The sequence below is a fragment of the Cryptomeria japonica genome, chromosome 7 (assembly GCF_030272615.1).
Source record: "Cryptomeria japonica chromosome 7, Sugi_1.0, whole genome shotgun sequence".
NCBI lineage: Eukaryota > Viridiplantae > Streptophyta > Pinopsida > Cupressales > Cupressaceae > Cryptomeria > Cryptomeria japonica.
This window is the reverse complement of record NC_081411.1, coordinates 683,447,730-683,458,291: the sequence shown is the minus strand read 5'-3', so window position 1 is coordinate 683,458,291 and position 10,562 is coordinate 683,447,730.

Genomic DNA, 10,562 nt, shown 5'->3' with positions numbered 1-10,562 from the left:
TGCCAACGTACTCTCTACCTGTGCCAAAATAGGAGCTTTGGAACAGAGTATGGGCTTCCATCAAAGCAGAAGGTAAGGGCAATTAATATCAGATGCTTACAGTTGGAAATACTCTATTTGACATGTTTGGAAAATGTGGAAGTATAGACATGAAAGCACATGAACTGTTTAGTGAGATGCATCAAAGAAACGCGATCTAATGGAATGCTATGATTGCAGGATATGCACAAGATGTGTTTGAAATGGATTTAGAAACTTCCAACCAAATGTGATTAGTGAGTATAGATGTTGTAGTGCAACTGCCCAGGTACACATGCATGCAAAATATGTAAGCTTAGATAAGGCACATGGACTATTTGACATAATGCCTCAAAGATCACCCAATATCCAATGATGGTTGGGAGAAAGAAAACATCAATTTTTTGATAATCTTAAATATTTCTTTATTCATCACTATAAATCTATTATGAATTTAGTCTCAATATTGCAGAAATTTATTCTATTATGAATGCAATATTTAGGGATGTAATCTTTATATATTTTTTTTAATTAGGAAAAGGTCCTAATAGAATCCCCAACTAATTAATCTAGAGAAAGATACCACTAAAGAAAGAAATTCAATTCTCACCACTATGGTCTTGAAGGCTTTTAAGACACTTGGATTCCTATTTTGGCCCGCTTTTCCTTGACCCTATGTTAAGATAGTAAACTAGTTTGAGAGAATCTATTGGGTGGGAAATTGTGTATGGTTGCAATTATTTTCATGCATGGAAAGTGATATAAAGCTTGGACCAATAGAGGATAAGTATTTCTTGAACCTTCAAGGACATGTGTAGAGCACCACATGGATGTTTCTCCATTATTGAACTCTTTGAATATGTAAGTAAATTATTTTTGGTTGATGACACAGTAAGTGTGGTATTTGTCTTTTCGATATGTTGTGGATAATATTAATCAAATATGGAATTTTTTTGATGCTATATACACTATGTTTTGGATTGAATTTAGGTAAGTGAAGAGGTAATGGAAGAATAAAAGAGGTACACAAAGGAAGAGTGAAATAGGTGGTTTGGGATGGAGGTTACAAGTATATATGATAATTCGTATGGATAATTTGTTGTCTATAAAGAGGCAAATAAGCTATCACAACTTCAACATGAATGCATGCCTCATCTACAGAAGCAAAAGGTACCTCTAATGGTTTCAAAATTTGTCAAAATAGTTATGATATACCAAATAATCAAGTGGAATATCCTTTAGGTAACTAATATTATCTTCAAACTATTTATTTTGATTTTCATCATATCCTTTCCATGTGCATTTCCCTTGGTTTTAGTCCCATTTTTTCTTTATTTTATTCAAAACAAAATTTATAGATGCCTCTACTTGTCTCACCACTCATTAATTGTTTGGGATTTTAATTCCATTCACCAAGGTTGGCATCTATTCTAAGACTTTGTGTCATGGCCAAGCTAAATGATTTGCCTCTAGTTTCTCTCCAATCTAGTCACCTAGTAGCATGTGAAATCTATCTCTTCCCAATTATTATTCTCTCCATCTTGTTAATGACCATTTAATTAATGAATCCTTCCTCATAATTTTGGATAAGTGAGACAATGTTAGCTCAAGGATCTTTTCAATCCTCTTTCAAGATTCTTTCCCAAGTAATAATCTTGCATATTGGAAAATAAATTACGCTTCTATTTTTCCAAGCTACTCTTCCTTATAATGTTTAGATTTATTCTGAAGTGCTCATTTTGACTCATGTTTACTACTCTTCCTATTAGTCTCATTCCAATATCTCCTACAAAAATATGGAATGATTACATTTATATTTTATTTGTGTCTCCTAAATATCCACAAAATTTGGAACAATAATACAATTTTTTAATAATATTTAATTGTAAAAGAAAGGATTAAAATGGAACTAAACACTCTAAATAAATTAATTAGGGTTAAAGGGATAAACTAGGATCAATTCATGAAGTCAAGATCTGTTATCTCAAAATTAATAGATTCATGCAAGAAAAGAAATATTAAATCTAGAGATAAAATTCTTGAAAAATTTAGCTAGCCAAAAGTGAAAGAATGTTGTCAAGCTCCAACTTTTGCACAGACTGGCAAAGGTTGTAGAGGATAAATCACTATTGAACTTACCCCTGTCTCATATAACCCTATGTTGGCTAGGCCCCACAATAATTAGAAGATCCTAATTACTACTGTCCTAAACCTTGCATTGACCATCACAATTTCACAGTGAATTGAGTTAATTAGTCCATTACCAAGATTGGGAAAGAGTTTGGTATTGAGTTAGGTGTTGGTGGAAGGTTTAAGGAGGTACACTATCATCATAATTAATGTTAGAGAGTGTTGTGTGAAGAAGAATGGCCACGAAAGGAGTGACTATCCTAAGTGCTTGAGACTGTCACAAAAAGTGAGTGTTGTAGTAGTGAATCTTCCTTTGACCTTTGTGTGTTTGGGAGGGTAAAGACCCATGGTGGTATATGTTGAGTGGTTGGGAGGGTAAAGACCCGCATATCAACTATCTACTTTGACATCCTAGCATGGTGTCCACCTACTCTAAAACCTTGTGGGCACTCTCTGTCTAATACTAACATATACATAACATGTGCCTCTCATATAACCCTATGTTGGCTAGGCCCCACCATAATTAGAAGATCTTAATGACTAAAAACACTAGATTCTCCCCTAAAAGGTTGTTGAGTCATAGAAGGCCTAGCTTGATAGCCCCATAGTCTCTCATACCTAAAATATCTTTGTGTCTATGATGGTAAAATGTGACTACCCTATGGCCCCTACTATGCTCTAGTAGACCTTTGTCCCTAATATTGATACTATTGGGTTTTTCTTTGTAAATCATATAGTAAGTCTAAATTATCCTTTGAAGGATGGGGAGGCCTATGGACACTTTAGTCCCTTAATCAAGGTCACAAACTTCTCTCATGCCTCTTGTGTCCTCCCATGTACCTCCTTTTCCATAAGAGACTTTGCCATAGCAACCCTAAAGTCATTTGGATTGGCCATGTGTAGGAAAACTAAAATTTTGGGCTTTCCACCCCTAATGAAATAATTGACAAGTAACTTGTCTTGAATGTAATCTAAAAAATACAAGAACTCCAAAAACCAACTCTCATGTTGAGCCACTATGAAACCTTATTATGTAAATTGTGAAACTCATCTATGCATCTCTGTCAAAAATATTTTGAAATAGAACACACTTTGAAGCACTCCAAAATTTAGTATCTGGAGAGGGTTTCCAATGTGAGTTGGTGCATTTTATCCTCCTAGTACCACAAGGTGGAAGCAAGTCCTCTCAAAAATTGCATTGAAAATTATGGCTTTAGGTTGCTCACATATAGATGCAACCCAAAGCATAAGTCCAAGCTAATTAGTAAACAAGACTTATCCTCAACCCCATTTGTGGATCTTAAAAATGTACAGGATTGGAGATGAAGCAACTCTCGGATATGATCCTTTGGCTCATGATATGTGCTTGCTATAGTCTATACCTCTTGTATTTATGATGAGGCTAGGTAATGTGTATTGATCAATATTCTATCTCCTCTATATGTATTTCCCAAATTCAAGGCGAACTCCTAATAAGCTCCCAAGATGCAAGTATATGCTCCTCTACTACAAGTGGATCCTCATGGCTTGTAAGATTTGAGGTCCATACTTGGGCTACTCATCTTAGTGAAAACTCTCAAAGGGATATGACCCTTCCTTCCATTTCCTACACCCTATTTTCTAACCCACACCTCATAACCTTTACCTCACTTCCTATCATTATTACCTTCCATCTACCTTTCATATCCCTTATCTTAACCTCCTCCACTTTCCTACATCATATCCTACACCTTAACCTCATACACACTTACTTTTACTTCACCTACCTAACCCCATTCTATCCTTCACATCCTTTTATCTCCCCCCATTCACTTTCCTACCTTCCAAACCCCTAACATATCCTAACTTACTCTTTTACCATTACATCCTTCATCACTTACCTCCCTATCTTATCCTAACCCACACCTCATAACCTTATACCTCTCAGCTTCCATTTTAAACCACCTTCCTAACGGTACACTTATGCTCCCCTCCAAAACACCGAGAAAAAATAGCACTCGATCACTACACATTGCTCTCACGGTTTTGCAGTAGGGATTTTCTGTCACTACCATATATACCAGCATCCATAATTAGTATATATTTTACATAATGGCACTCGATCACACAGATTTAGGTCATCCATCCCCTTAATTAGGATATATTTTAAATATGGAAAGTAGTGTTAATATGTTTCAGGCTAACTATATTGTTCATTATTTAAAATGCAGTGTTTAAATAATACATGATTGTAGGATTGTTCAATGGTTCAGGTCTTGTAAGAATTCTTCTTTTAAATTGATCATATCATATTATAGAAACCTCTCACTATCTCTACTATTGCCAATTAATCTAATAAATATATAATAAAATTTGAATCTAAATATTTGAATATGTATAACAATGAATTTGTTGATTATACCCTACCTTTTTCCTGCAGCGATTAAACCCACAGGGAACTATGTCCACCTCCCTCCTTCGTGTTCATCAGGGGATAGCCCCTACCTGCATGTTCCCTATTGTGATCCCCTAATATGCCCCAAGACAACATGAACTAAGATACCTTGGGAGGGCCGTTAGGTAGGCACTCATTTGCTCGATCGGGAAGGGACGCTTACGTGAATAGTTGTGGTTGAAGCCAGCGAAGATGGATAGAGATTCGATAGTGAGTGTCTACCTCCACTTCCACCGAATCATACTCCATCACCACTTCCAGCTTGAGCTGCAAAATTGGCTGGTTTCACACCAATGATCTTCCCTGCCACGATTAAACCCACAGGTTCGCTACAGAGGTGGGACGAATGAGAGACAAGATTTTGTAAAGAGGCAAGATTTATGAAATGACTTGGTCTTTTCTTTTTTTTTTAAGCAATGCACACAGTCATCAAAATTTCGATGAACGTGGGCACTTTTTCTAAAAAAACCCAAATGTCATTGCCAATTCCTTCTCCGTCGAAACCAAATGTTGCATTATCGTCGAAATTCTGATGAAATTGGGCATTTAAAAAAAAAAATCAAGTTTGATCACAATATACCTTCTCCGTCGGAAACCTTCGTTGGAATTTTAGGCTAAATATATTAGTGCCATCTTCTTTAGAAAAAGACAGGTAGTGAGGTGAAGTCAGGTGACCCACCATAGATTGAAACTGACCCACATCTAAGTCTTTAGGGATGTTAGTGGTGAGCGAGGCTTTGTCTAGAGTCTCTCTATAAGCAGAAGAGATTTTAAGTAGTTCAATAATGGAGATTTGAGCGGTGGTTCGCTTTAATTGGTCAATAATGCTATAACCAGGAGAAGATGATGAAGCCAACTATTTGGATTTAGCTGTGATCGTATCTAGCTATTTGTTTGAAGTAGTTGGTAGATTTGGCGTTGTCAACGAATTTGATGATGTTTGATCATGAGAGGAAGAGCTAACTCCTTTGAGAGTAACCTTCATTTTAGTGTGGGTTACAACATTTGTAGTTTGCATTTTATTGTGTTTATATTTAACTATGATCACGTTGCAATATTCAGATTGGGAAGATTCAATCATGTTGATCACATTGTCATTGTTGGCATAGGTGTAATTGACTTTGGCACCTCCCTTGGATTTTGAGGAATCACCTTGTTCATAAGAAGGTAAAGGATCTTTGAAGGCTTTGTGATCAGTATTAGTCATATGGTTTCCAACAATAATTTTGCCAGCATCGATGAGGTCTTGAATCTCATGTTTGAGTTTCATGTAGTTATTTTTTGTATCATCCTTGTTTCGATGATATTCACTATTGTCATTTTCCCTCCACCATTTACATTTGACCTCTGGATCATATGGTTTAGAGTTATCTAGAAATGTGATTGATTCATTTGCTAATAGAGTTTTAAAAGATGACTCATAGGATTCACCCAGAGGAGTAAAATCACGCTTAGGTTTTGAAACCCAAGGTTTCTCTTTAAAACACTCTTTTGATTTCTTAGGTGGGTTTTCTATAGCGCTTTCAGCTGCTTTGAGGGCTTGTGTTCCACTAGTTAGGTTGAATACTATAGGTTTTGATTTTGGTTTGACATTATCAACCACTTCATCATTAACAACATTTCTATTTTTTTATCTTTACCGTACTTCCAGTATTTTTTCTTTTCTTTGGAACTAGAGCCTTGATGTGTTTCTTTATAAAGTGATATATCTCCTTTCCGGACAAGCATGTCTTCCATCTTGAGAGAACTATCTACTATTTTATTGAATGAACAATATACTTACATTTGGATACTATATTTCAACTCAGGAATCAGATTATTGACAAAGATGTCCATTTTCTCAGAATTAGGAATGGGTCATGAATATCTAGAGAAACTCTTTCTCCAACACTAAAGGAAATTTAGAAAAGGTTCTCCTATCTTCTGTTTAGTATTACAAAGCTCGATCATTGTGACTGGATGATGAATGTTATAGGATTATTGTTGTAGAAACACTCCAACCAGTTCTTCAAAAGATTTAATTCCTATAGGTAGGCTTGAGTACCATTACATAGCTTGTCCTTCTAAACTTATTGGAAAGAGGTGCATGAGATAAGTATGTTCATGCATGAATTCCATACATAGGGAACAAAATTCTCAGACATGGTCCTAGGGATCCGAGTTGCCATCATATTTATCAAACTTAGGAATTTCTGTTCTAGAAGGAAACAGAGGCATGTAAAGACTCTTATCAAATGGAAAAGGACAAATTGTATCCAAGGAATATTTCATAGGAGATTTGTCTTTGTCTTTCATTTCCTTAATCTCAGTTTGTATTTCTTGTAGTTGTTTTGTCATCAATGCTAGTGAATTACCATCTTCTTTAGTGATAAGAATTTCAGCATTGTAATCAGGGGGGAGTTTAGCTCCTTGTTTGGCCAATTCTAGAAAATATTCTTCTTTATCTAGGGCCATGGTAATCTTCATCATCTTTATGAAGTCTTTGTATTTTTGACATTTTTCTATTGTTTCTTCTTCGGGTTCGGAAACTTGAGAATTGCTGGAAGAGGAATCACTATGATTAGCCTGGACACTAATGTCATCACGAGCTTTACGTTTATCAGTCTCTTTTTCTTGTCTTCCTCCAGACATATTGGAAGATAAGGATTGATCCAAAAATGGTTTGTTTGAAGGTTTGTCTGAGGCTTTCTTGAATGATGTGTAGAGATTGTTATGTAATCCAATAGTCATACTTGAACCGACTTGTTTGTAATCTCTATGTTAATTAGGTTTTTGTTGTGTTACCAACCTAGTTGATTTGTTTATAAGGTTGATGAGTTGTTTAGTTTTAGAGTTGGAAAATTTTTAGTTGAGTGTGTGGTTGCCGAACCAGATGATGTATCTACAGTTTGAGTAAAGGTAGATAGGAGCATGAAAAGGATCTAAACAAGCAAGTGTAGTGCCATTCAAACAGATTAGCAAACTCTTGTTGTTTTCTAACAATTACAACAGATTGAAATCCCCTAACTGAGTAAGCTCTAACAAGCTCGGTGTTATTCAAATCCTCTAACAAGGTGATCCATTAGCTTGGATTCTAAATCCTTTGCAAAGGTTACTCCTCATAGGGTATTTCTTCTAACAAGGCATTATAGTCAATCCCTTAACTGGGTGGTCCCTAACAGGATCTGTTCTTAATAGGACTTTTGTAAGAGTTTTAACAAGCTTGGCTCCTAACAGGGTGAACTTCAGAAGAGTTCAGATAGTTATCTTGTGAGTCTCATTTCACCGTGGTTTTTCCCATTTGAGTTTCCACATCAAAAATATTGTGTCAAGTGGTGAATGTTTTCTATAGTTGATTTTCTTAACTACTTAATCCACTTTGATATGTCATGATAACCGAAAACAATATGAAATGAAGGTTTACTTATGTTAGTAAAATTATTTGGATGTTTGTGAGTTACAAGTTGTTTACCGTAATCTATTGTAACAGTCAACTAGTTTAGCTTCACAGTTTTATCTTGACAATGATATTGCATTGATAGTTCTAGGTTTACTTTGAGAGATTGATTTTGAGATTGGTGAAGTTTATCAGTTTTTCTATCTACTAATTCACCCCCCCTTCTCAGTAGTTGACCAGATCCTTGTTCTTTCATCATACCATCAATTGGTATCATAGCGTCTTAGGTCCTCTAAGGTCTAAGCCTAACAACTTGAGGTATAGATCTTGTAGATCATGATGAAGAAGGAAGGTCCGAAGTTTAACAGAGAACTATAGGATATGGAGTGATATAATGAAAATTTATATCAAGAGTCTTGGAAATCAATACCGGGAACATGTTAATACTCAATATGTCGCACCTAGTGGGATTATGACTGATGATCAAAAAAAAGAGCAACAAGAAAAACAATCAAGCACTGGAGGCTATTATCAGTTCTTTGTTTGATGCAAAATATGTAGATTATGAGGAATGGAAGAAACTTGAAGAGATTTATAATGGTGATGAATATGTAAAGATTGCCAAGGAAGAGAGTCTAAGAGGAAAGTTTGATGACATGCGGATGGCTGAAGGTGAGAATATCCAACAGTATGGTCAGAGGATAAAAGAGATAGTTGGTGAGATTAAGAGTGCTAGTGGTAAAATGGATGATGCCACAGTGGTTAGTAAGGTATTGAGAACCCTGCTATCGGTCTACGCTATCCAAGTTGCAGCCATTCAGGAGTTGAAATCTATTGACAAAACCAAGGTAACCCTTGACTACATCACTAGTAAACTTATTGCTTTTGAATTAAATGGTTATGATGGTAGTATTCAAAAATTTGAATCAACATTTAGAGCTTCTGTTTCTAACCCATCTATGAAGAAAAGTAGAGATGTCAGTCACAGTTAGGAATCTAGATCCAACAGAGAAGTTGATGATGAAGATAGTTTTGTTGAACTTGAAGCATTGTTGGCCAAGTGGTTGCCCAGAGGTACTGGCAAATATAGAGGTAGATTACCTTTGAATTGTTTTGCATGCAACAAGATTGGACACATAGCTACTAACTATCCTAATGGTGATAATGAGGACAAGTGAGAGAAATTCAAGAAGTACAAGGGAAAAGGAAAAAGTGATTGTCTTATTGCAGTTGATGGTGGTATCATTGATGAGGAATTTGATGGTGATAATAATGAATACATTGTGTTTGTAGCCATTAAAGAGGAAACATCTGATCAGAAGACTTTAGTTTCATGAATGGATAATTCTGATGATTAGATCATTGATAGTGGTTGTTCACATCACATGACCGACGATTGGAGCAAATTTCTTTCTTTGAAGGAATTTGATGGTGGAGTTGTAAGATTTGGTAATGACTCACCCTGCATGGTTAAAGGTAAGAGAACTATTTCTCTTAATGGAAAGAGTAGTGCAGATGATGTCTAGTGGGTTGAAGGTCTAAAGCACAATCTGTTGAGTGTTGCCCAACTCAATGACAAAGGATATCCATTGAAGTTTAAAAATGGTATGTGCAAAATCTATGGGAGCAAAGGTGAACTGATTGCAACTGGAAAATAGACTAAAGGTAACTTGTTTCACCTGAATCCTAAAGTTAGCAACTATTTAATTCTGAAAGTAGATGATAGTTGGTTTTGACATAGGAGATTTTGTCATATAAATTTTGATAACATTGTTAAAGTGAGTAAGTCAAAGATAGTGAGAGGTTTGCCTCAACTTTGTTGGGAAAGATGACATCCTCAACTTTTAAGAGAAAATCTTTTTCAGTGGAACATTTGTTAGATTTGGTTCATACAGACCTCTGTGGACCAATAAGAATTAAAAGTATTCAAGGTGATAGATATTTCATGATCTTTACTGATGATTTCTCAAGGATTATGTGGGTCACATTCTTGAAGGATAAAATAGAGGCATTTGGTAAATTCAAGGCATTCAGGGCCTTAGTTGAAAAGGAGAGTGGTAAGAAGATAAAGTGTTTGAGGACTGATCAAGGTGGAGAATTCACTTCTGAGGAATTCACTAGATATTGTAAGGAGAATGGTATCAAGCGACAACTTTCTGCACCGAGGACACCAGAATGGTATTGCAAAGAGAAACAATTGGTCAGTTGTTGAACCTGCTAGGACAATGATGATACAAGGAGGTGTAGCAAAGACTTTTTGGAGAGACGCTATCAGTACAACTGTCTATACAATGAACAAGATTTTGTTAAAAAGAGGTAAGGACAAGACTCCTTATGAATACTGGTATGGTAGATCACCTAATGTTGGTTATTTCAATATATTTGGTTGCAAATGTTTTATTAAGAGAGGTGACTATATTAGCAAGTTTGAGGCTAAAAGTGATGAAGGTATATTTCTTGGTTATTCCACCAAGAGTAAGGCCTACAAATGTTATAAAAACCAAACACAGAGAATCATTAAAAGTGCTAATGTTTGAGTGGATGAGTATCCCAAAGTCTCAAAGGAAACCGGTGTGGAGAAAAAGGATGAAGATCCTTGCATTT